The sequence below is a fragment of the Microtus pennsylvanicus genome, chromosome 4 (genome assembly GCF_037038515.1).
Source record: "Microtus pennsylvanicus isolate mMicPen1 chromosome 4, mMicPen1.hap1, whole genome shotgun sequence".
NCBI lineage: Eukaryota > Metazoa > Chordata > Mammalia > Rodentia > Cricetidae > Microtus > Microtus pennsylvanicus.
The window spans coordinates 38,510,221-38,533,711 of record NC_134582.1 but is presented as its reverse complement, the minus strand read 5'-3'; the positions used below and the strand labels follow the sequence as shown (position 1 = coordinate 38,533,711).

The 23,491-nt window shown below is 41.5% G+C and overlaps 1 protein-coding gene and 1 pseudogene across 1 annotated transcript in view; one reads left to right on the top strand and one right to left on the bottom strand.

Moving 5' to 3' along the window:
* Mcc (MCC regulator of Wnt signaling pathway) overlaps positions 1–23,491 on the bottom strand; it is a 378,701-nt gene that overhangs the window by 342,593 nt on the left and 12,617 nt on the right. The gene's annotated exons all lie outside the window — the stretch shown is intronic.
* LOC142848524 (purine nucleoside phosphorylase pseudogene) lies at positions 17,396–18,313 on the top strand (annotated as a pseudogene).

The following is a 23,491-nucleotide window of genomic DNA, read 5'->3' as shown; positions in this document are numbered from 1 at the left end:
CAGTGTCTGGAAACTTCCCACGTTTGAAATTTATTTCTAAGAACTGTTAAAATAACACTCCCAACCTTGTTATCCCTTCAGGTCATTCTAGGTCCTGTTTTCCTGGGAAAAAGACAGACATCACATCTTTTATGAAAAAGATAGTTACACCCTCATTTTTTCATCCAGGCAGGAAGTCATTTTTATTTTTTTATTTCAAGAACTTATTTAAATTACAATGTGTTATTAAACTGCAAAATATTACAACCCACTAGGAATTATAAACTTGAAATTATATTTACTTTTTTTTGTAGATAGGCAAAAGCTAAATAAGGTAAAGGCTAGCAAGGTGGGTAAAAAGGCTTACCAGGAAAGCCTGAGGACCTGAGTTTGGTCCGAGGACCTGAGTTTGGTCCTAGGACCCATGGTGGAAGGAGAGAACCCACTCTTGAAAGCTGTCCGCTTGCCACGGAACACATACTGCCCCCTCCCTCTAATACTAATAATGATGAATAAAAATGTAAAATATTGAAGAACAGCAAAATAAAAGAAGCCTTTTATAAATGCTCTTTATCTAATGGATGAGGCAAAGACATTATTTTAATGCGCATTTCCAAATACACAATGGATCCCTGGCTCCCTATTCTTATTTGGTTTCTTCAGCACTGGGGATGGAGGCCAGGATTCTATGCAAATGCGAGGCAAGCACCCTACCACAGACCTACATTCTTGGTGTCCTGGCTTTTTAAGATGAAAGTTGATTCACCCACAGAGCCTTGGGGCTCTCAGCTTCTCTCTTACTTTTTAAATTTCTTCTCTCTCTCTCTCTCTCTCTCTCTCTCTCTCTCTCTCTCTCTCTCTCTCTCTCTGTGTGTGTGTGTGTGTGTGTGTTTTCCTTAATTCAAAAACTATTTGGAGCTGTGTAATTGACCTTCCCTCTATCAGCTCTGTTCTAAATGGATAGATGATCCCTGGATTATGTTGGTGCCTGCAATCACACCACAGCCTGGACAGAAACACTCTTCTCCCCATTGCTGGCTCTGTGACACTTGTCAATGTCCCCAGATTTTCCTATTTCTCCCTTAATATTTCCTATTATGTGTCACCCACAAACTCTTAAAAACTTTTAAAAGGCATTCAGCACACAGAAAGGACATGGGCTTTGGGTCTGTGTGTTTGTTTTGGTTTGGGCTTGTGTGTGTGTGTGTGTGTGTGTGTGTGTGTGTGTGTTCATTAAATTTTCCTCGATATCTTCAGGGTATGCTCCAGGTTTAGAAAATGACATTAGGCTACCCTAGATTTTCGGTAAATCAACTTAAAGCATCAACATTTGGGAAAATAATATATAATTGGTTGTTGGGGGGAAAATGACGTTAGGGCAAAAGTAATGCAGGGGAAGGCCGCTCATCTTACCGGGCCTAATTTTCTCTCTCGTTACACTCAATCTCTCAGAAACATAATTAAAATATCCCAACATGAAAAGCTGAGGAGACCCTGTAGTTTGGTGACAGAAATGAGGCGAGCTAATGCTAGGCAGGCAACAGCCTCAGGCAAGAGACAACCACTGTTCCTCCTTTCCTAGTTACTGGGAGAAACTCCTGTCAGATGGCCAAAGCAAACAAAGACAATGGCTTCTACTCAGCCGCGAAGCTTCCTTACAAGCTTGGGAATCACAGAAATTTGAAGAAAAATTTGAAATTATTCCAAAGACTGAATCTGGGATCAATTGATATTTTGTTGAATAAAGTAAGTTATTAGGAAAAAAAGGATTTTATAATGCATAGAAAACATAAATACTTTGGGCCAGATGGTGGTGGTACATACTTTTAATTCCAGCACTTGGGAGGCAGAGGCAGGTGGATCTCTGTGAGTTTGAGGCCAGCTTATCTACAGAGGAAGTTCCAAGACAGTCAGGGCTACACACAGAGAAACCATATATATATATATATATATATGCATATACTCTTTTTATTAATTTATTTTTATGTGTATGGGCATATTGCTTACATATGTCTGTTTGTGCACCATGTGCAGGCCAGTGTATGCAGAGACCAGAGAAGAGCACTGGATCCTTAGGAACCAGAGTCATAGACTGTTGTTAGCCACTGTGTGGGTGCTGGGATAGAACACAGGTCCTCCAGCCAGGTTCTCTAGCCAGTAATCCTTAACTGCTGAGCCACTTCTCCAGCCCCCAGATTCAGATTTTAATACTGGACTCAATGCTTTCAGAGTGCAGTAACAGTTTCCAAAGGCTTTCAGTTCATGTATTTACCTTGTTATAGACAGGCAAGAAGAGCATTAGGATGGAGCCACTCTGAGTAACATTATTCTAGATGACATGAGACAGGCCAGAACAATCTCTTCCTCCACAGATCTCAGACACCAGTATCAAACATGGGGAGGAACAGAAATCTAAGGAACCCATGATGCCAGTATTGAAGGTAACATGTCATCTCTGTTTACCTTGACCTATCTCTCCAAGGAAAGTAGGAATACACTCCAATGACACCCTAGTGTATAAACCCTTATAGAGGACAAACCCCCACAAAAATGCCACCAACGTTCCTTACGTATGAATACATATAAACTTAAAGTCCAAATCTTTATCAAAGCACCATATCCCCCAACAAATACAACGTCATATACATAGTGAGGACTGTACGGTTGAATAAAAGGGTTCTTTTCATTTTGGAATTTGAAATGAAGACACTATCACAGATCATAAGACACCAAGGGCGGAGAAGGGGAGCCACAGATAGAAAAGTCGAATGCTGGGCCGTGGTTCTTATAGCTGAACTGTACTGCTGGGCCAGGGGCCGAGGCAGAGATGGTTAGGTTCCAGCAGGAGTAGTCAGACCACTTGGAGAGGAAGGAGAGGAAGAGCAGATGTGGTGCAAGGGGAAGACAGGGAATCAATCACTGCCAGGAGCTCACGCCCACGGTGAGAACATGATGCAGCTTAGCAAGGCTCAGAGGTGAAGTGTTGGCGGCTACCACGGACACTTGATCATTAAAAGCCAAACTGTCAGTGCGCATCTTTATTTGAGGACAGAAGGAACCCTCCTTACAATTTTTTTAACTAAGGAAAACTAACTAGGCCCATAAAATGTCAAAACACTGCATCGTGTGTCTGGGCCATCATTTACCTTAGCTCCCCTGACCCCCACCCATTGATGGATATTAGCTATTATTAGACATTAGCTAAAAAGCAGGGTTCTGAAATATCAGCACTTCCTTTAATCCCCTCTTCTATGAGTCGACACAGTTGAGGTAAGCTTATTTCCCATAAGCAATGTCCTCAAATTGTTGAAAACAAATACGATGTTGGAAAATGAGGCCTCGTTGCAGATAAAGCCGTTACTAGTGTTATATAAGAGAGCCCACCGATTCTGGACTGCAACTGTGATAAAAGAGAGAGAGAGAGAGAGAGAGAGAGAGAGAGAGAGAGAGAGCAAACACCACCACCCAACACCTGTTATGTCCAAGGCCAGCTCAGCACCTGAAGAGCACACACCCCTCCAATCCATGCTGCTGGCAGTACAACTCATTATACTAATTAAAGTTTGTGGCATTTGTTGAAATAAAAAAATGCATGCTACTTTTGTTTGATTTATCGATTTCATTTATAAATGTGTGTCCTATTAAGATGTTGATATATACACAACAATGAAATGGGCAGCTACAAAATGAAGCAAAATATTAGACATCAGCTAAATTTCCACAAGTGGGGAAGGGGCTAAAATAAAAGACGGCACAGCCATATGGTGCAGTGAATAAGGAATAAGCTTTAACAGAATGCGGCAGAGTGTAGAATGGTAACAGAGCCTTCAAAAATGGTTATGTTTTAAAAGAGGAAGCTGCAGTTGGGGCATAAGGCAATGGCAGTACCTAGGAAGTAGAGGCTTGCCTCTGACGATGGGATAGGGACAGAGCAGAAATTTGCTCATCAATCTACCTTTTCAACAAAAATTATTACATTTCCATTGTGTATGTATGGGTGCATGTGCGTGCGTGTGTGCATGTGTGTGTGCATGTGTGTGTGTGCATGTGCGTGTCCATGTGTGTGTGTCCGTGTGTGTGCATGTGTGTGTGTTTGCCCATGTGTGTATGTGTGCATGTGTGTGTCTCTGTGTGTGCATGTGTGTGTGCATGTGTGTTTGTCCATGTGTGTGTGCGCATGTGTGTGTGCATGTGTGTGTGTTTGTCCATGTGTGTGCATGTGTGTGTTTGTCCATGTGTGTGTGTGCATGTGCATGCGTGTGTGCATGTGTGTGTGTGTGTTTGTCCATGTGCGTGTGTGTTTGTCCATGTGTGTGTGTGCATGTGCATGTGCATGCGTGTGTGCATGTGTGTGTGTTTGTGTGCATGTGCATGCGTGTGTCCATGCATGTGTGTTTTCCATGTGTGTGCATGTGTGTGTGCATGTGTGTGTGTTTGTCCATGTATGTGTGTGTGCATGTGCATGTGTGTGTGTTTGTCCATGTGTGTGCGTGTGTGCATGTGTGTGTGTTTGTCCGTGTGTGTGTGCATGAGCATGCGCATACGTGTGTGCATGTGTGTGTGTGTTTGTCCCTGTGTGGGGGTGGGCAAATGTGACACATGCATGTGTGCCAATCAGAGGCCAGCTTCTGGAGGTCACCCTCTTCTTCTGTTATATGAGCACCTTTCCCTGGTGAACCAGCCATCTCACTGGTCCCTGACCATCTACTTTTGAGGATACAGTTTGAGCATCTCTCTCTATCTCTCTGTCTGTGTGTGTGTTCTGTCAATCAAAAGCATACATCACTTTTAAAAGCCACTATATGCCATTTCTATAATGAGAGTCAGAATCCTGGTAACCAACGAGCAATGGTAGAGACACTGATTCCAGGAGATTAGTTTTGGCAGCCAGTCTTGCCAAGATGAAGCCCAGATGCAGACTCTGGAAAGATGGTCAGAGGCGGTTATTCTGGTTCTTTTCCTTCCAGAATGTTCAGTGGCTTGCAATGCACACTTTGCCGTGAGACTAGTGCACAACTATCCAAAACTTTCAATGAATCTTTACAGGTGACGTAGTTATGTAATAAAGCTACCACTACATGATATTTAAATAAAATCTCATGAATTACCTGGTGGTTGGGAGAATTTGAATGTTTTTCACTTCCTAAATGTAGTAAAGACAGAAAGTGTTCAAAATCTACTAGGCAAAATGATTGGTGGATAAGGGGAAGATTCATAAAAAATAATATGGTTTTGCAAGATGAGGCTGTTTATTGGTGTTATTTCAAGTCTTTAGTGTCTGTCCACACAGCCACACTTTCTGAGCATGATGATGATGATGGATGCACAGTATCCTTTCCCCCTGGAAGTCAGGATGCTCTCCAGGCTCCATCCCTTTTGTAAATAATTACACCTCAACAGCCAGAGAATTCAAGGACTAATTACACCAAAGCACTGTATAAATTAAAAGTTCACAAGTTCATCTTCAAAATTACTACAGTCTGTGTGTGTGGTGGGGATGGTTGGGGGGTGCATCCCACATGTTAAAAGCCCTGCTTCTTCTCTATGCGATCTAATGTGCAATTTGTGCACCTGAAGGATTATGGTGATGTTCAACATAAAAGTGCTTTCCCAGTTAATTACAAACAAATCTTTCCCACAATTCTCATCTTAGAACCCAGCTCTAGGCTCTTTCGTTTCTTTTCAGCTTTAGGAGTTGTGAGCTTACAACTGAATGTGAAGATTTGATTTTAACTGAAAAAAAAATCCAGGCAATCACAAGCTCATTTATGCCACAGAGTGCCTATTCAGGTCCTTTGAAGTTTTCTTAAATGACCCAAATCACACACATTATATTGCAGCGTAATCGAGTCGTGTAAATACAGTGTAGATTGCTCCAGCTCAAACTCCTTTTTAGAGTTCTACCCTCTCACGTACTTAGCAGTAGGAAGAATTCATTATAGCACTATTTGTCCTCGACATTGGTCCCACAAGTGAAAGCGTAATGGAGTGTTTTCAAATCAATGTAAATATAGCTAAGTGACCACTCAGAGTAATGTTTAAAAACAGGAAAGACTAAAGTCGAAGGCTTTTTGTTGGAACAACTGGCTCTTATCCGAGAGCCACTGAGAAGGTGGTGCTCCAGGGGGCACAAGCAGATCTCCATCGACTGACTCCTCAGCGAGAGCCACTGAGAGGGTGGTGCTCCAGCGGGCACAAGCAGATCTCCATCGAATGACTCCTAAGTGAGAGTCACTGAGATGGGGTTCCAGGAGGCTCAAGCAGAAGATGTACAAGAAAATCTCAGAGAAGTATGCTTGAAACAACAAGAACTTTCAAAAGTGGGAACAAGGCCTTTTGTTTGTTTATTTTTAGTTTTTCGAGACAGGGTGTCTCTATATAGCTCTGGATGTCCTGGAACTCACTCTGTAGACCGGGCTGGCCTCGAACTCATAAAGATCTTCCTGCCTCTGCCTTCCAATTGCTGGGATTAAAGGCACCACCAAACCTTTATTCCCCAGATCTTGGGAGCCTTGGGAGCCTTGGAAGCAAGGCTTTTTAAGTCTGCTTAAAGTCAAGTCCCTTTCACTGAGTGTTAGTTACCTTTCTGGTGCAGAGGGGAAAGAACTAACCCATTTTAACAATGCATGAAGAAGCTGGCAAAGCGTTAGGAGATTTATAACTGTTCTGTTGTTTGTCTTCATTAACCTTCAGCTCAGCTCTGCAAAAGCAGTATTGTTATTTACAGAAACCTCAAACAACTAACCCAAGATCACTGCTCTTTCACACAGTAATAAAATAGGTAATAAAGCTTAAATATTACCCATACAGTAGATGGTAAATAACTATCTACTCAGTGAAACCAGATACAACCCTAAAACATGAATGTGAAGAACCAGGGCAACATAATAAATGTTTGCAATAAACTGCTTAAGAGCAAAAGCAGAATTGGAAATTATATATACCATGATTTAAACTGCAGAATAAGTCAACATAATTATTATTTATTCAGCACATACTTTGTGTTTGCCACTTTATACAATGTCTATAATAAATGTGTGGAGACTATCATTACCTCCCTTCTGCTGGTAAAGGAATTAAGGATTATGGAGTTTGGGCAACTTGTCAGCTACAAAACATCTGCGATTTAGTCCAGAACAGACCAGATCTCCAAGGACTCACAGCAAATGTTAAAACAGGAACTCAGCTCAAGGAGCCGGAAGGTGAAACTCTTATGACTGTGGGTCAGGCAGAAAGTATTCTCTGTGTTCTGAGAAAGGACGAATTCCTCCTCTGACACTTTCTAGATGTTGCCTTTTTTTTTTTTTTTGGAATCTCTCTGGGTCCCTGTGACTCTGTCTGCAAAATCATTCCTTAGTTTGCTCTCCATTGCTGGGACAAAATACCATGATCAAAACATCATGGAAAGGAAAAGGTTTATTTCACCTTACAGGTTACAAGACAGCCTGTCATCAGGGAAGTGGGGTGGGAGCCTGGGGCATGGAGCTGGAGGAGAGATGAAAGAAACATGCAGGAACATTGCTTAATGGTTTTGCGTTCCATGTCATGCTCAGCTTGCTTTCCTAGCAGAAGGCACGGGCTCAGGTTCCAGCACCCACACAGTGGCTCAGAATCACCTATAAATCTAGTTCCAGGGAACTAGACACTTTCTTCTGGCTTCTATGGGCACTGCATACACTGGAAACATATAAACTCATACAGGCGCACACAAACACTAAATCAATAAATAGATACATCTTTAAAATGAATGCATTCTTATAGTGGTTGTTCTGGGTAGATATCTATGCACTGAGAGTTATAGACATAAGTTTACATTTAAGTGTGTATTTGCATATGTGCAGGTGTTTATTTCTCTAACGATACAGCTCTGTGTCTATTCCTACATAGCATTCCCCTACATTAAATAATACTGAAAGACTGTCTTATAGACCATGCATCCCATGAAGCAAAAATTGTAAACATCTTTTTAAGATACTAAGTATAGTTGTATTGGGTTTTAAATCATTGTAGTCGCAAAAATTATATAAATATAACAATACAATTTGAAACCCATCTGATTGTTTACAACACTTTTCTCTTGTGAAAATGTTCTGATAGGTATCATTAAGAACTTTTCTGATTAATTCCCTTAGGGTAACTTCCTGGGGATGGAACTAATGTGATCCAAAGTATCAAAATTGGGAATTTCCACCTACTAAGCCACCTTACAGAAAGACTTAGTCGATTTGACTGTTAGCAATTATAGATGATATGAGCCTTTCTTTTATCTCATATTTACACCAACACTGAATATGACAGTCAGTTTCTGTCAACTTTATATAATCCAGAGACACCTGGACAGAGGGCCCCTCAACTGAAAAATTGTTTCTATCAGATAGGCTGTGGGTATGTCCATGTGGCATTTTCTCAATTGCTCTTTGTTATAGGAGGGTTCAGCCCACGTGAGCAGTACCATTCCTGAAAATGTGGGCCTGGGCTATATAAGAAAGGTATCTGAACAAACCAGGGGAAGCAGGGCAGTAAACAATGTTCCTTTATAGTCTTGAATTCAATTTCTACTTTGAATTCCTAGTTTGGCTTCCCATGATAATGGACTGTATAACCTGTAAGCCAAAAAAAACCCTCTTTCCCCAAAGTGTATTTCATCACACCAACAGGAATCAAACTAGACCAGTTGCTAACCTGGAAGCCCGCGTCCTTTTCACAGTCTACTGAGTGCATGTCTTTACGTCTTCATACATTTTGTTGTTGATGGCACAGTTTAAAGCAGCCCCCATGCGTAAGCACTGTCTGGTTTCCTGAGCTTACAGAGCTGTGTGCTTAGATAGTTATCCTTCAGGAGTGAATTGTAGTGCTATTAGACATGAGTGTAATGCCAATAAATCAGTAACATACACTAAATAAACTATCTTTAAACAGACATTCATAGAACAGGAGTTATGTCTTGACTAGGAGCTCACAGGAACCTCTGTCTCCTCCAGTAGTAATGGCTTGTTTGCCACTTACTCAGCATTTGCTGCAGCTGGTTTTCTCTTATGTAACAAGAAGCCTGAGTGTTGATCTAATAACACACAGATATGATTAGGATGCAGAAACAGAAAGAGGGTACATATTTCAAGGAAGATGCTCAATTTCCTTTTTTAGTAGAAACCAACACAATTGACCTATAATTAATGGAAAGTAGAAGAGAAAGTAATATAAGGATGTTACAGATTATCAGAGCCAACATGAGACAGCACAGCTTAAAAGTGTGCTTAATATTATACAGAAATGAAGACATAGGATGGATGAATAGAAGAGTGTTGTTTTCATTATGAATTTCGATATTATATAGGTGTGGAACAGGAGAAAGGTGAGTAGCTAGAGGTCAGAGGTCACCTATCACAGAGTTGGTGATACTCTGAAACCAAGCCAGCATGTGTTAGCCTCGGGGAGGAGGGCAAATGAGAACTAGGCAAGCCAGTCCTCGAGGAGCTGAATGGGTTTCTAAGGAAGGGACTTAGGACCAGGAAACAAGGCCATGGGGGACTTGGTATCAGAAATGAGGTCAGAGCCTGTGTGGCAGCCAACACAAGCTGACACTGAGGCCCAGAAGGCAGAACGTTCATTGTTTACACTCCCCTTGAGCTAAGAATCAGCACCAGGCTGAACCTAGCAGATGAGGACCATAGAGGAACCCAAACTGAAAACCTGGAGGCTTGACAAATACCAAGTCAGCAGTGGGGATTGTATCCAAGAGCCCCAGGTCATTCGTTCCCTTCAAAATGTTAGGTCTCTCTGGGTGCCAGACATAGAGCCCCAAAAAAATCTATCCTCAGGGCTAGTTAACTGGTGGTGCATTTACAATGAAACAAATCTTCAAGGCCCCTAAGAAACTATGTCCTGCCTGTCGTAAGGTACCATATAGGCAGACTGAAACAAGCACAGGGCAAGAATGACATTCTCAGGATGACTCAAGACAGGAAAGGGGAGGAGATCTGAAGTGTTTTCTGGAGTGTTTGTCTGATATGAGAGGGACTCCCCACACTGCAAAACAAAATGAAGGAAAATGATTTATTAAGGGGATGCTCGATCCCCTATCCCTGCTCACTGCCCCTGATACACCTACCTCACCTTTAGCCTCCAAGTCTGTGGGACTGCAGGCTTAGGTATTATGTCAATGCAACCGGAATTATTGATGCTTCAAATACAATAAGCACATTTCTCATTGTGATAAAAATGGACTTCACTGGAAATTATAACTTTTAATCTTTGTGGTATTTAGAAAGTTCAACACTCACTCTTCTGTAGTCCGAAGGGAATGCAAAATGAGCTCAATACTGTCCCTCAGGACTTCTGTTTGGAATAATTATGTCTCTGGAAACAAAATCACAAAACTCAGCCTCAGATGAAACTGCCTTTGAGGACTCTGGAGAACTCAAGTCTACATACTTAAGTACATATCATTTTACCACATCCTAATTTGCATTTTTTCTAGCCCTATTGTGCAAACATGAAAATTGGGGGGCTATCCATCCCCTGGGACAACTAGTCAGGATGAAGAATTATAAACCACCTTTTGCAAATGTGCTTTAAAAAATTCTTGAATATATCATATACAGGACATTCACAATCAGCTCAAAGATTCTTAGCTAAGTTAAATGAATTGCTTACTTTGAAAAAGCTATAAGAAGTTTGTGTCATTTTGCTAATATGCAATTAAAACAATTAAAAACATTTCCCAAACGCTTATACAAGACCACTGCTGATCCAAGCTGCTGCAGTCTGGAGTGGATTGGAAAGTTCCCGCTGACTTCTCTACATGGAGGAAACATATTGTCGACATCTTGTAAGAAAATCAAGTTATTCAACTTAATGGATCAGTACAGAAAACAAAACTCTCGCCTGCCAGGCAGAATATTTTGCTGTGTTTGTGCTTCATCGGATCTAATTTTGTTAACTTTAGATGGTGCTTTTAAATGAGCATACACAAATGCCGTTTGGAATAGTCTACTTAATTCATTCACATGAAGCAGAGATCACTGTCAAAATCAGTTTGAAAAGTATTTGGGGGCTTTCTTATTTAATTAATCCATTACACATAACCTTCCAGGATTTTACTCTCTGAAAGTATTATTAACACTCCACAGATACATTTTACATTATTAAATTGAAGAATTTACACTCAATAAAACCCTCAGCAGGAATATTGTTATTAAATGAGTTCATTAAACCTAACCACGCCAATTAACAGCTAACTATCAAGGAGTACTTGTATGATAGTGGGCATTTCATCTTCCTCACCTGTCTGCTAACTCTACCAAGTGAACCCAAACCTCAGGGGTAAAAATCCAGGAAGGCTATGGAAACCACACTTACCTCTGTGGAAACAGGTCCCTCAAAAAGAAATGCCTAGGCTTGTCTAAACCTCCATCCTCATCAGATCGTCTGTCGATAATTTTCTATTAGGTTTGCAACTGCTGTGAGCAGCTCCTCTCCTTATGCCTGTAATGGCATGACTGGAACCATCCTGCATTTAAGTCTTACTGGAAACAACTAGTCTTAGCTAGCGCAACATCTTTGAGGACCTCTCGGCTCATAGTGCAGGATATCCTTTTAACCAGAGCAGGTCCAGGGTCAGTTGAAAGAACCAATCCTAAGGGAAAGATGCCAATAGGTTGTAGCAGAACTGGCATCTCTGTGGCCCCTACGCTGTCATCTACAGTGGAGACTGTTGTGCAGTACCGGAGTCCAGGACTATTCGCTTACAAATAGTAAAAACCTTTGACTTCAAAGGTTTAAGGACTGAGTTCATTTCTAGGTATCACTGCTGGGATAAGGAAGGCATCTTGCCTAATGTCATATTAGGACATTAGGGAAATAAATTTGAATTATATAAAATATAAAAATTAAATAATTTCAAGTTAGGGCATTAGGAAAGATCCCTAGAGGTAGTCTATATTAAATGTCTGGAGGATATTAGGCTACAAACACCCGACTCTCTTGCCAAAAGTCTGGTTGTGCAGAAGAGCCATCTTTCTCACAAAGCTTCCTACAAAATCAGCTGAGATATTGTTTGTGTACATATTGCAGTACAACACCACCATGGAGCTATTATAACTTCCTTCACAGGTATCATCCCAAGAGTGCTCCTCAACAGAACTCCCAACCCCTGTGAGTGTGCATTTGTTGAACTCGATAGTGTGGGTGTGTGCACGAAAACATTTGGGTACACCTGCACTTGGGTGTACATGTACCTGGAGGCCCAAGGTTTACATCAAGAGTCTCCATTGATTGCTCCCCACTTTCATTTTTTTTTTTTTTGAGAAAGGGTCTCCCACTGAACATGTAGTTCATCAATTGCCTAGGCTGGCAACAAACAAGGCTCAGGAATCTGTCTGTCTCTGCCTCCCCATTGCTGATATCACAGGACCTCACTCTCCCACAGTTTTACCTGGATTCTGAGGAATTTAGGTCCTTTGGCCTGCACGGCAGACACTGTACCATAGGAGTCAGCCCCTCGGTTTATCAAGCAATCATGATTCAGATATGTGGAGAGTACAGTTTTAGGACACTCTCAGCTGAAGCATCCAGTCTTAAGGAGGAACCTAAGGGGAACCCCATTGCATTGTCTCATGTCCTACTTAAAAAGTAAGTTAATGCCAACCAGACACAGGTGAACATTCTAAATTTAGGGTTCAATTCTTCACAGTTCAGTTCAAAATAGATTATCAAATAAAGTATAGGCTTCCGAAAAAGAACTGTCTTTGATGCCTCGAACAGTTTTGGGCTACACTGCTTCCCAGTCTAGCTAATAATAACTCAGACATACTAAGGAAATTCTGCTGAGTTGAACTTGTGCTATTTCTAATCACATACCTGTATCTAGATATCTCTTTTCCACTGCCCCCCCCTTTTTAATTGAAGCAATTGGGGGTAGTGAAGCTTACTGGAAACAAAGGAAATTTTGGGTCTTTTTTTTTATTTAGATGAGAGTAAAATGTCTCAGACTGAATTATGCTCCCCATTTATATGTTAAAGTCTTAGTTCCCAGTGTGCCTGTTTCTGGAGACAGGGTCTTTAGGATGTTTCTAAGATCAATGAGATACCAAGCCTAATCAAATACTACTGCAATCTTGTAAGAAGTGATAAAGGCTGGGGCTAGAGAGATGGCTCAGTGAATAAGAGAACTGGTTGGTCATTCAGAGGATTCCGGTTCAATTCCCAGCACCCATCTGGTAGCTCACAACTGTCTGTATCTCTAAAATCTGACACCCTCACAGAAAGATACATGCAAGCAAAACACCAGTGAACATAAAATAAAAACATAAATTATATTTTTTTTAAAAAAAAGAAGTGAGAAAGGTGATTGATGCATTCTCCCCGCTCTCTGTCTGTCTGTCTTCCCCAAACCCCACTCCTTTGTGATGTGAGGACAAGGCAAGGATCTGGCTTCCTGCTAGCAAGAAAGAGCTCTCACAAGAAACCACATCACCTAGCACCTTGTTGGGGGACTTCAGTCTCCAGCACTCTGAAAAAAAACCAACCTTCTGTTGTTTAAAGCACTCAGCCTGCAGTCTTTTGTCATGGTAGCCTGAGCTCACTAACACAGAGGTAACCCAAACATAATGGTACTCACAAACGGATCTCTTGCTTTCCTTTTTAATTCTGCACCTTTCCTTTCCCTCAACCTCCTGAGTCCTTCTCCTCTTCCTTCTTTTTTTTTTCTTATTTCGTTTGGGAATGCTCTTAATCAGAGAGTAATATATGTACTTATTTGTCATGCCTTATAGGACTACAGAGGATATTCTGTTCAGAACCGCAGTATGCTGTGTCTAAAGTCTTTCCAGAGAAATTCTGAGAGAGATCCACACAGTGAGAGACACACAGGAGTTGGAGATAACATGGTTGGGAGCTAAATTAGCAAACATATTTTCAAATAAATGAACCAAGGACTGATAGAGAGTGAATTAGAAACCTACGAAGTACTCTATCCTGTGAGGTAATCCTGTGGGGCTGTAACACCAAAGCCCCACTACCGATCCACTTTGTTTCTTCAGAAGCTCAGGAATACGATTGTTAGCACGTTTATTTCGGTGTCTGCGGGAGAACTCACACACCTACAGATGACGGGAGCCATCAGGACAATCCAAGATTCCCCCTTTTTTGGATCCATGTAAAGTTGTGATTAGAATTTGGCTGCCTCTTCCTGTTCCCCTCCTGAGAGTGAGAGAGTTTGTGTGACTCTTCGGGCTTTCCAAGGTACTTGGTAGTTTCTTTTCCAACGCTAAGTAAGAAACAATGGCAGCCTAGCATCACTATGGCTAGAGCATAGTAAGAAGTCAGCATGCTACAGCTCCTAGCCAAGTGCTACATACTCTTCCTCACGCCTTTTCTCTTACATCTTACACCAATGCCACCTCAGCGTAAACCCTTACCTTTTCTCCCCTGATTCTTAGGACAAGCCTTGCGATTCTGTTTCCAGTCTGGTATTCCTCCTCATTGCAGCTTTGGTATTCTTCATTAAAGCTAAATCGAGATACTTTTCCCAATGCTTCAAATTCCAAAGAGATCCCCGTACTTCTTAAAAAAATGTGGATTCCTGCAGGCTCTAAGAACCCGGAGCGTTTGGCCCCTGCTAATCTCTCCTGTACTTTCTCTGTTAGTATGACATCTTGATTATACTTCTCACTACTCTTACCCCTGAGCCTTTTATGTGTTGCTGTTCTTGCCTTCCCCCACTTTCTGCTTGGCCCTGTCTTCATTTCAACCTCCCGGCTTCCCTCCTCATTCCATCCCTCATTGGAACCATGGCACCCTGATCTCACTTTTACCCTAGTCAATATTTTACTCTGTGTTGTCGTTCATTTACTTCTCTCTTTCCACATTATTTGCCCCTGAATTGTCACTGTACAAATCTTTGCAGATACTCAGTAAATATTTATTTGAAGAAAAGAAGTGGGGCCTACAGTAAGTAAGAAAAGCAAGGAAGGAGGAAACAGAGGGAAAGATGTGAAGAGGGAACAAAGGGGAGTGATGGAGCAAGGGAGAAAAAGACAGGGGGTCTACTGGATGATTGGTCAATGAAAAAAGAAAAGGGGGGAAGAGGAAAGAGAGGTCAGAAGAAAAAAACTAAGAATGAGTTCAGAGATTTAACAATGCAAATAATTGTGATGACCATGGTTGATAATGAAAAATGCTTATACTACCTGAACTTGAGAAAACACTACTAATACATGAATGCTTTTCTCTTCCTTTACTATCCTCTATCATCAGGGTATATTGTCAGGTTGTGTTCCTAGGTGCTGTGGTTTGTGCAAGTGCCCCCCAAGGCTTGAAAAGAAGGCTTGGTCACCAGCCTGTGGTGCTTTTGAAAGCTAAAGTCTTTAGAGAGTGGGGCCTGGTAGGAGGAAGATAGGTCATGGGATGTCCATTGAGTGGGACATGAAGACCCAATCCTCTTCCTCTTTGCTTCCCACCTGCATGAATTGAGCAGCCTCCCCTGCCCAGAACTCTGCCCATGATGTTCCACCTGCACAGACCCAAAAGGAACAGACCCACTGGCCACGGACCAAAACCTCCAATATCGTTTTCAAATTAAACTTTTCCTCTTTATATTTTTCTCAGCTATTCTCTACAATAATAGAAAGCCGATAAACATAATAAACCAAGAAAGGCACAGATTTGAGGGAAAAGAACAAGATGTAACTGTAATGTGGGAAAGATAGTGGAAGACATTTCTTTGTAAAAAGCCCAAACTATAGTAAAATATAAAAACTATGCATAGTTTGGTTACAGACAAAATTTGCCTGACAGATCATGAAATTCCATCCCTAGAAATGGGAGGGATTATCAAAAGAAGAAGAAGGAAGCTAGAGAGATTTCTCAATGGTTAGAGCACTTGCTACTCCTGCAGAGGAGTAGGATTTTTAGTTCCCAGAATCGACATGGTGGTTCACAACTACCTGTAACTCCAGTTCTAGGGGATCTTATACCCTTTTCTGGCTTCTGTATGCATGTGGTACACCTTAACTCATAATACATTCATAGATAGATAGATAGATGATAGATAGATAGATAGATAGATAGATAGATAGATAGATAGATAGATAGATAGATTGCTGTTCATTTAGTATTGTAATTCTCTACACTGAAGCCCTTCAGCCAATTCCTGAGCCAATGACCTAAAAACAATAATAATAATAACAAATCAAAGTGGCTTTTGCACTGCTTTTTGTAACTACCTCGTGCAATAACCCTACCAAGGAAGTACTCCTACAAATGGGGAATTTGCAAGTCAATTTAAGTAACCTAGCAAGGACAGAGCTAGCAAAGGGCAGAGCTATTCACTTAAGTATGACAAAATACATCCTCTGAAAGACAATCTCACCACGACCACAACCCAGTAACTTAAATATAGTCAGTTACTTCAAATCCCTCCAGCACTGAATGTGGTCCTAGGCTCATAGTCTCCCCTTTTCCATGCCCAAGGCCAAGATAACCTTGTTTGAGTCCTATGGTGAGTTTTGGGGCCCCAAGGAAGGATTGGGAGCTTAATAAACTTTCTAGTACGTGGGTCAGTCCTTCCCTACTTCTCTTTGTCTTGGCTTCTATTACACCTCCCTCCTTGCGGGCTTGAAGGTACCTATGTATCACAATCTCACTGTGATTCTCTACAGTTGAATTTAGAATTAGAAGGCTTAGAAATCACCCAGTACCATGACTTCCTTTGACAGATGAGGAAGTCCACATGTTCCGTTTGGATACATCTTGACATTCTCTTACAGTTGGCTCATTCCACAAGGAATTTAAAAGAAATGTATCTTTTTTAAAAATCAGAGAGAATATTAAATTGGCTAGAATTCAAATAAACACATCCTCCCTGTCCTGTTTTTCTGCATCTGCTCTGACTCTGGGGACTGATGCAGATATCTCTGTCTCTGAGAAGACTCAGCATACGAAACCCAGCAGTGTCTGGCCACATGGTGGTCCACTGAAGGAGAAAAGTTTTAAGTTTATTTTTATTCTTTGACTATTACACACACACACACACACACACACACACACACACACACGCTTGGTGGAATATATATATTTCATATATACACTTTTATAAACTTTTGGTCATTTTTCACTCCAATTGCCCCCTCCTCTTTCTCCCTCTCCCACTAAAGTTCTTCTTCCCAACAAGTCCCTACTATTTTAATTTCCCTTTTTTCTTTTATTGAAAATAGATCTCTTTTTCATACAATATATTCTGATTACAGTTTCCCATCCCCTTACTTCTCCCAGTTTCTCCCCACCTCCCCTCTCATCTGGATTCAGGCCTTTTCTGTCTTTATTTAGAAAACAGGCATCTGAACAGTGTTGAGCAGACTCAGACGAGTCACCCGCAGAGCTGAAAGGGCAGGATTTTGGCATAGTTGTTGGTGACACCATGGAGAACAACACATTTACATATGAAGATTATCAGAGCACCACTGAGTGGCTTGGGTCTCACACTATGCAGCGACCTCAAAGGGCAGTGATCTGTGGTTCTGGTTTAGGAGGTCTGACTGCTAAATTAACTCAGGTCCAGGTCTTTGAGTACAGTGAGGATACCCAACTTTTCCAAAAGCACAGTGTAAGGTTATGCTCGCTGCCCAGTGTTTAGATTCCTGAATGGCAGAGCCTGTGTGATAATACAGAGCAAATTCCATACATATGAAGGTTACTCACTGTCGAAGGTGATATTCCCAGTGAGGGTTTTCCATTTTCTTGGTGTGGACACTTTGGTAGTCACCAATGCAATTGCAGGGCTCAACCCCAGTTTTGCAGTTGGAGATATCATGATGATCTGTGATCACAGCAACCTACCTGCTTCATTGGTAAAACACTCTCTGAAAAACCCAACGATGAAAGGTATAGGGTTTGTTTCCCTGCCATGTCTGACGCTTTTGACTGGAATATGAGGCAGAAAGCTTTAAGTGCCGGGAAACAAATGGGGAGCAACGGGAATTAAAGGAAGGCACCTATGTGATGCTGGCAGGCCCCAACTTTGAGACTGTCAGAGAGTTGCCTGCTAGGGATGTTGGGAGCAAATGCTGTTGGCATAGGTGCAGTCTCAGAAGTTATCGTTGCACGCCATTGTGGGCTTCAAGTCTTTTGTTTCTCACTCATTAGTAACAAGGTCGTCATGGATTAGGCAAACCTGGAGAAGGCCAATCACAAGGAAGACTTAGAGGCTGGGAAAGCAGCCACACAGAAATTGGAACAGTTTGTCTCCATTCTCACAAAGAGTATTCCACCCCGTGAGCACATGCCGCATAGATGTCTACTCTGGTCCCTTGCTGGGGTCACTAGTCTCTGCTCGTAGATTGTCACAGAAAGGGAAGAAGATTTTTGCCCTTCCCCTCCTCTATGTTCTTCTACCATTCTGATGTCTGTCCCTCTTGCTCAGTTGCCTTCTCAAAACAATTTAACTTTCATTTCTCTGAAAGAGCTGGAGCTGTGCCCCACCACACTTGGGAAATATGCCTTCGAACAGTACCTTCTAGATCTGGGAGATCATACACATGTTCCTCTAGGCCAGTCTGGCTCCCCTAAAGCACAAGAGACCAAAGACCAACCCAATACCTCTTGGATTTTATTTAACAACACTATGCTTTCAGAATAAACAGATCAAATACTTTTTAAAAAACAAAAAATAAATAAAAACCAAAAAAGGCATCTAAGAAATAATAAAGAAGATAAATAAAAAAACCAACAAAACAAGAAAAATGGGCAAAGAAAATATACAAGAAAAACATATAGATGCAGAGACACATTTACACATTTAAGAATTTGATAAAAACGTAAAATCAGGAGCCATAATGTATACTCAAAGGACCTGCAAGGTTAAAGAAAAAAAAAATGACAACATTCTGAGACAAAGACCCTCCAAAAATGCCATTGAGTTCCTTTCCTGTTAGCCATCTGCCGTTAGGCATAGAACTTATCCTTAAGAGTGCGTTTTTTTTTCCCTAGAGAGACTCCCTTGGAGAAAACTAACTCTTCACTTGTAAGTGGCTACCAATTGGAGACAGCTTCCACTGAGTTTATTAGGGTTGCTTGAATGAGCAGGATTCGGGGGGTGTTTTCTGGAGCACGAACAATTAACAAGTGGATTCGCCATTGCACAAAGTGCTAAGCCTTCTCCCAGCAATCGTTAATGGATAATAGTCCCTCAGAAAGGGGTATCAGCCCTTCCACTATCCACAAACGCCCTACTTTGCTCCCTACTGCTGGGATAAACACCATCGCCAAGAACAGCTTGGGCTGGGAAGAGTTCATTTCTACTCACAAGTCACAGTCCATCCTCAAGAGAAGCTGAGGCAGGAACTCAAGGCAAGAGCTTGGAGCAGAAACCGTGAAGGAACAGTGCTTACTGGCTGTGTTCAGATGAATAAAATCTTCCAGTACTATGAAAACTTGCCAATAGGGAGGATCCTTCTAGCTCTATTCTTGGTCTCTCTTTCTTTCAACCAGCGGATATGGTTTTCAGCAGTACATTCTCCCCATCTAGTTCAGGGGCTACCCAAGCATGATGGCAAAAGCCTGGTTGTTCTGGTACCCTCTGAGGATGCCCTAAGCAACAACTCAAAGGGGGGTATCTTGCATCTGGCCCTGGAACTTTTGTTTAGTAACTTCTGCCTTCTAGAAGGAGCCCTCTCTACTCATGCCTGATGCTGAAGAAGAACATTTTGAGCTAGGGGGCCAGATGCCCCATCCCTAGGCAGTCACTGGAAGAGAGCTATGGACTAATACTCTCATCTACTTGGGAAGCTGAAACTGGAGCATCACTTAGACCTAGGAGTTTGAGACAAACCTGTATAATACAAACAAGACTCCTCCAAACAACAGCAACAAGGCAACAAACAGCTGTGTTCTTGCCAACCTAAAGGAGTTCACCAACCTTGAATATGGTCGTTATTAGAGGTGAAATGGTGTGGGAAGTCCTTCTGTATATGTGGTGCCTTAAATGAACAAAAAAGCTGCTTTTGGCCAATGACTTAATAGAATATAGCCAGGCTGGAAAAGATATAGAGAGAAAGTAAGTGGAGTCATGAGACACCATTAGCTGCTAGAGGAGAAAGATGCAAACTGCTAGTCAGAACCTTGTCAGTAGGCCACAAGCCTCGTGGTAAAATATAAAATAATAGAAAGGGGTTAATTTAAGATATAAGAGCTAGCTAGCAATATGCTTAAGCTATTGGTCAAACAGTATTGCAAATAATATAGTTTCTGAGTGATTATTGTGGGACCGAGCAGGACAGAAACCTCTGCCAACAGTAATACAGAAAAAGACTGGAAAAGGAGGAATAAGAACAGGAAGGTGAATGAAAGCTATCGTGGGAACAATAGTATGAGGCGCAGGTTCACTGTCACTGTAAACGAAATCCAGCACACATATCTCACAGTAGAATTTTTCTGCCATGTGTCTAGATTCCAAATGTTTTTAATTATGAAGAGCCTCTGAGTCCCCTTTTAGGAGATGAGTGCCCACGGGGTGGGCGGGAGCCACACTGTCAGTGGGGTCAGTTGTTTCTCCTTTCTTCTCCTTCTGGGGCACAACCTCTGAAGGGAGAACATATGGGGAAGAGCTATGAGTCTGGGAAGGATACATAAATTCTACAAAGATCATGGTTGCAGACACAACTGGCTTCACATCAGAAAAACCTTTCCAGGGTAAACATTTTGTTTAAATATTAAACTTAAGCAAAACCAGACAGCAGGATCTCAGGCAACATTGCAAAGAAAAGCGGCAATGTTCTCAAGTGAAAGGGAACGAGTTAATGCTTCCCCAGACGGACAGACCCTCCTGACACAGACAGACAGCTGTGCCCTGAAGACCCCTGCAGTCTTCCACTCTTCAGAGTTGATGCTCTGATCCTGGTTGGGATGCTTACAGACCTCAGTCATTGCTCTTAGAGCTAAGCCTTAGCTCTTGTGTTGATGGTAGGAATAGACAGCCTGTTTTGTTCACCCATATAGTCTCCTCCACGATTTCTTTTCTAGCACTAAAAATAATCCTCCTAAAAGACAGGTACTATAAAGCACTCAGATTTTGATGGCAATGGGAAAGAAAGTACCAAAGATCAAGAGATCCTTCAAGATATCTCCAGAGCAATTTCACAAAGGAGGGCATATTTGATTCTGCTCTTATCAACCTTGTATTTAATTGGTTACTCTCAGTGGAAACTTGTAACCTATATCCAATGTCTAATCAATCTACGCTGTACTATATACAGACATGAAGAGAGTGCAGATGTAACAGTTATAAGCAAACCCTGTTTGTCCTGTGGTCTGATTTATAATGAACTTTCAGCTGCTCACTACAGAAGTGCAAGGAAGACCAGCTTGCCTCTGACTGAGAAAGAAATTTCTCACATGACCCATAAACTAATCAATTGCATAACTACTCCTAGGTCAGGGCAGATCTTAACTGAAAGCCAATTTAACATTCTTCAACATCAAGGAGTCAAGTAAATGAAGAACAGCCCATTTTGAAAGCTGGGGAACAGTTGTTGAAGGGCGCCATGCATCCTTCCCCTCTCTGAGGGTTTATATGCAGCTAGTGGTTGATGGGGAGGATATTTCCTTTAGTGATCAGTCATAGGTAAGGTGTTTATGCTCCAATACATAACCCTAATGAAATTCACTGGACTCATTGGGATACACACACACGCAGGCACACACACACACACGCACACACACACACAGGCAGGCACACACACAGCATGGACGTGTATTAGTTGGGAGTGAGAGTAGGATGTTGAACGACTGGAATATTTGTGAAATGTGAGATAATAGTGTAACAAAACCCATTTTCATGCTGTCTCAGTGACAGCAAAAGAAGTTAAGCTCCTTAGAGCAAAGTGAAGAGCTGCAAATTTCTTAGCAAGGGGATGAGATAGATATATAGGTTGGTTTACTGTCATTCAAGTCTATAAACTGAACACTCAGACACCTTATTTTGTGTTTATCTGGGGAATTTCATGAATGTGTGTGCATGTATGTGCTCCCATGTTTGCAAATGTGGAGGCCGGTTGGGTATCTTCCTCCTCAGTTTCTGCCTTATTTTTGAGGCAGGGTCTTTCCTAAAACCTGGAGTTCATCAGTTGGATGCATTTGAACCGACTGGCCAATGAGCCCTAAGCCCTAAGATCCTCCTGTCTTTACTTCTCAGTGCTAGAATTGCAGGCACAAGTTCCTGTATCTGGGTTTTGATATGGACTCTGGGGATTCAAACTCCTCATATACCAAAAGTCTCAAAATTAAATTTTAGGTACATAAGTTCAAATTTTAAAGAGGAGTCAAATTTGTAGGAAATATCTAGAGAAGTAATTTTGATTTCTAAACCAGAATATGAATAAAGACCATTTGATAGATAATAAAATATGTTTAATCAATGGTTCTACTATTGACAAAATATTAGCAATGAAAGTAGCTCCATGCCTGAGAAGAAATTACTAAATAAATCTGAAGGATATCCTTACAATGGTATTTCTGTGTTTTTGAAAAACAGGAATGGGACATGGAAAAAAGAACTATAATAAGATGAGACAAACATAGTAATACAAAGGGTTCAAGCATGTATTGGGGAGCTGAAAGGGGCTCTCTCACTCCGTTAACATACAGACGAAGAGTATACGCTCAGCAGAGGCCAAGTACCTCCCCAGAGTGACTTGTGTTGGATCTTCTCCAAAGACAGCAGGACCCACAGAAAGTCAGCTTATCAGAAATCCATCCTTCCTTCTCTTTTTGACAGGACAGTGTGGAACCAGAGAGCTGTATTTAAACTGAAAGCAGTGATGGAGCAGCCTCTGTGGTAAGGCTGCTTATGTGCTATGGTTGCTAAGCCCAGAATAGTGTACATATGGGTTTCCAAGGTAAGGGAAATGAAATAGAGGGACAATTTTTATTTCTGTGGATACTGGCGTCTAAATTTCATCCTTGCAGTGTCTTCAAACCACAGCAAAAAGATGACTTTAAAACAGTATAATACCAGATCAAAAATCCTTCCCTTTTTTTTTGGTCAAATTTGTAGTCCTATGGAATGAAGAAAAAAAAAAAACAAGAGCAATTTTCCTTGGGTGGGGAGGACTAGTTAGTGTCTTATACAGGTAGAAGAATATATGTTTCCATTTAAAGTTTGACATTTTGTATTCTAAAAAGTTTACTTTCCCTTGTATGTCTGTATCGTGCACAGTTTTCAAAATATACTGTCAATATTATTATGGGTTTTTAAAGCCATTTTTTTCATAAGGCCAGGCACAGTGGCATACCTTGCTCTTAGGACTGGGGAGGCAACAGGAGGAAGATGGGAAGTTCAAGGTGAACCTGGGCTATATAATGAGCCCCTGCCTCACACTGGAGACATTTAATGGACAGTGGAGGGTCCATCCACATGGACATCCTCCCCTAGGTTATTAAGAACAAAATTCCTGTTGATTATTTCCCAGAGTCAGCAAAATCCACAGTTAAAATTAAATGTGAAGTTGAGGCGGAATAA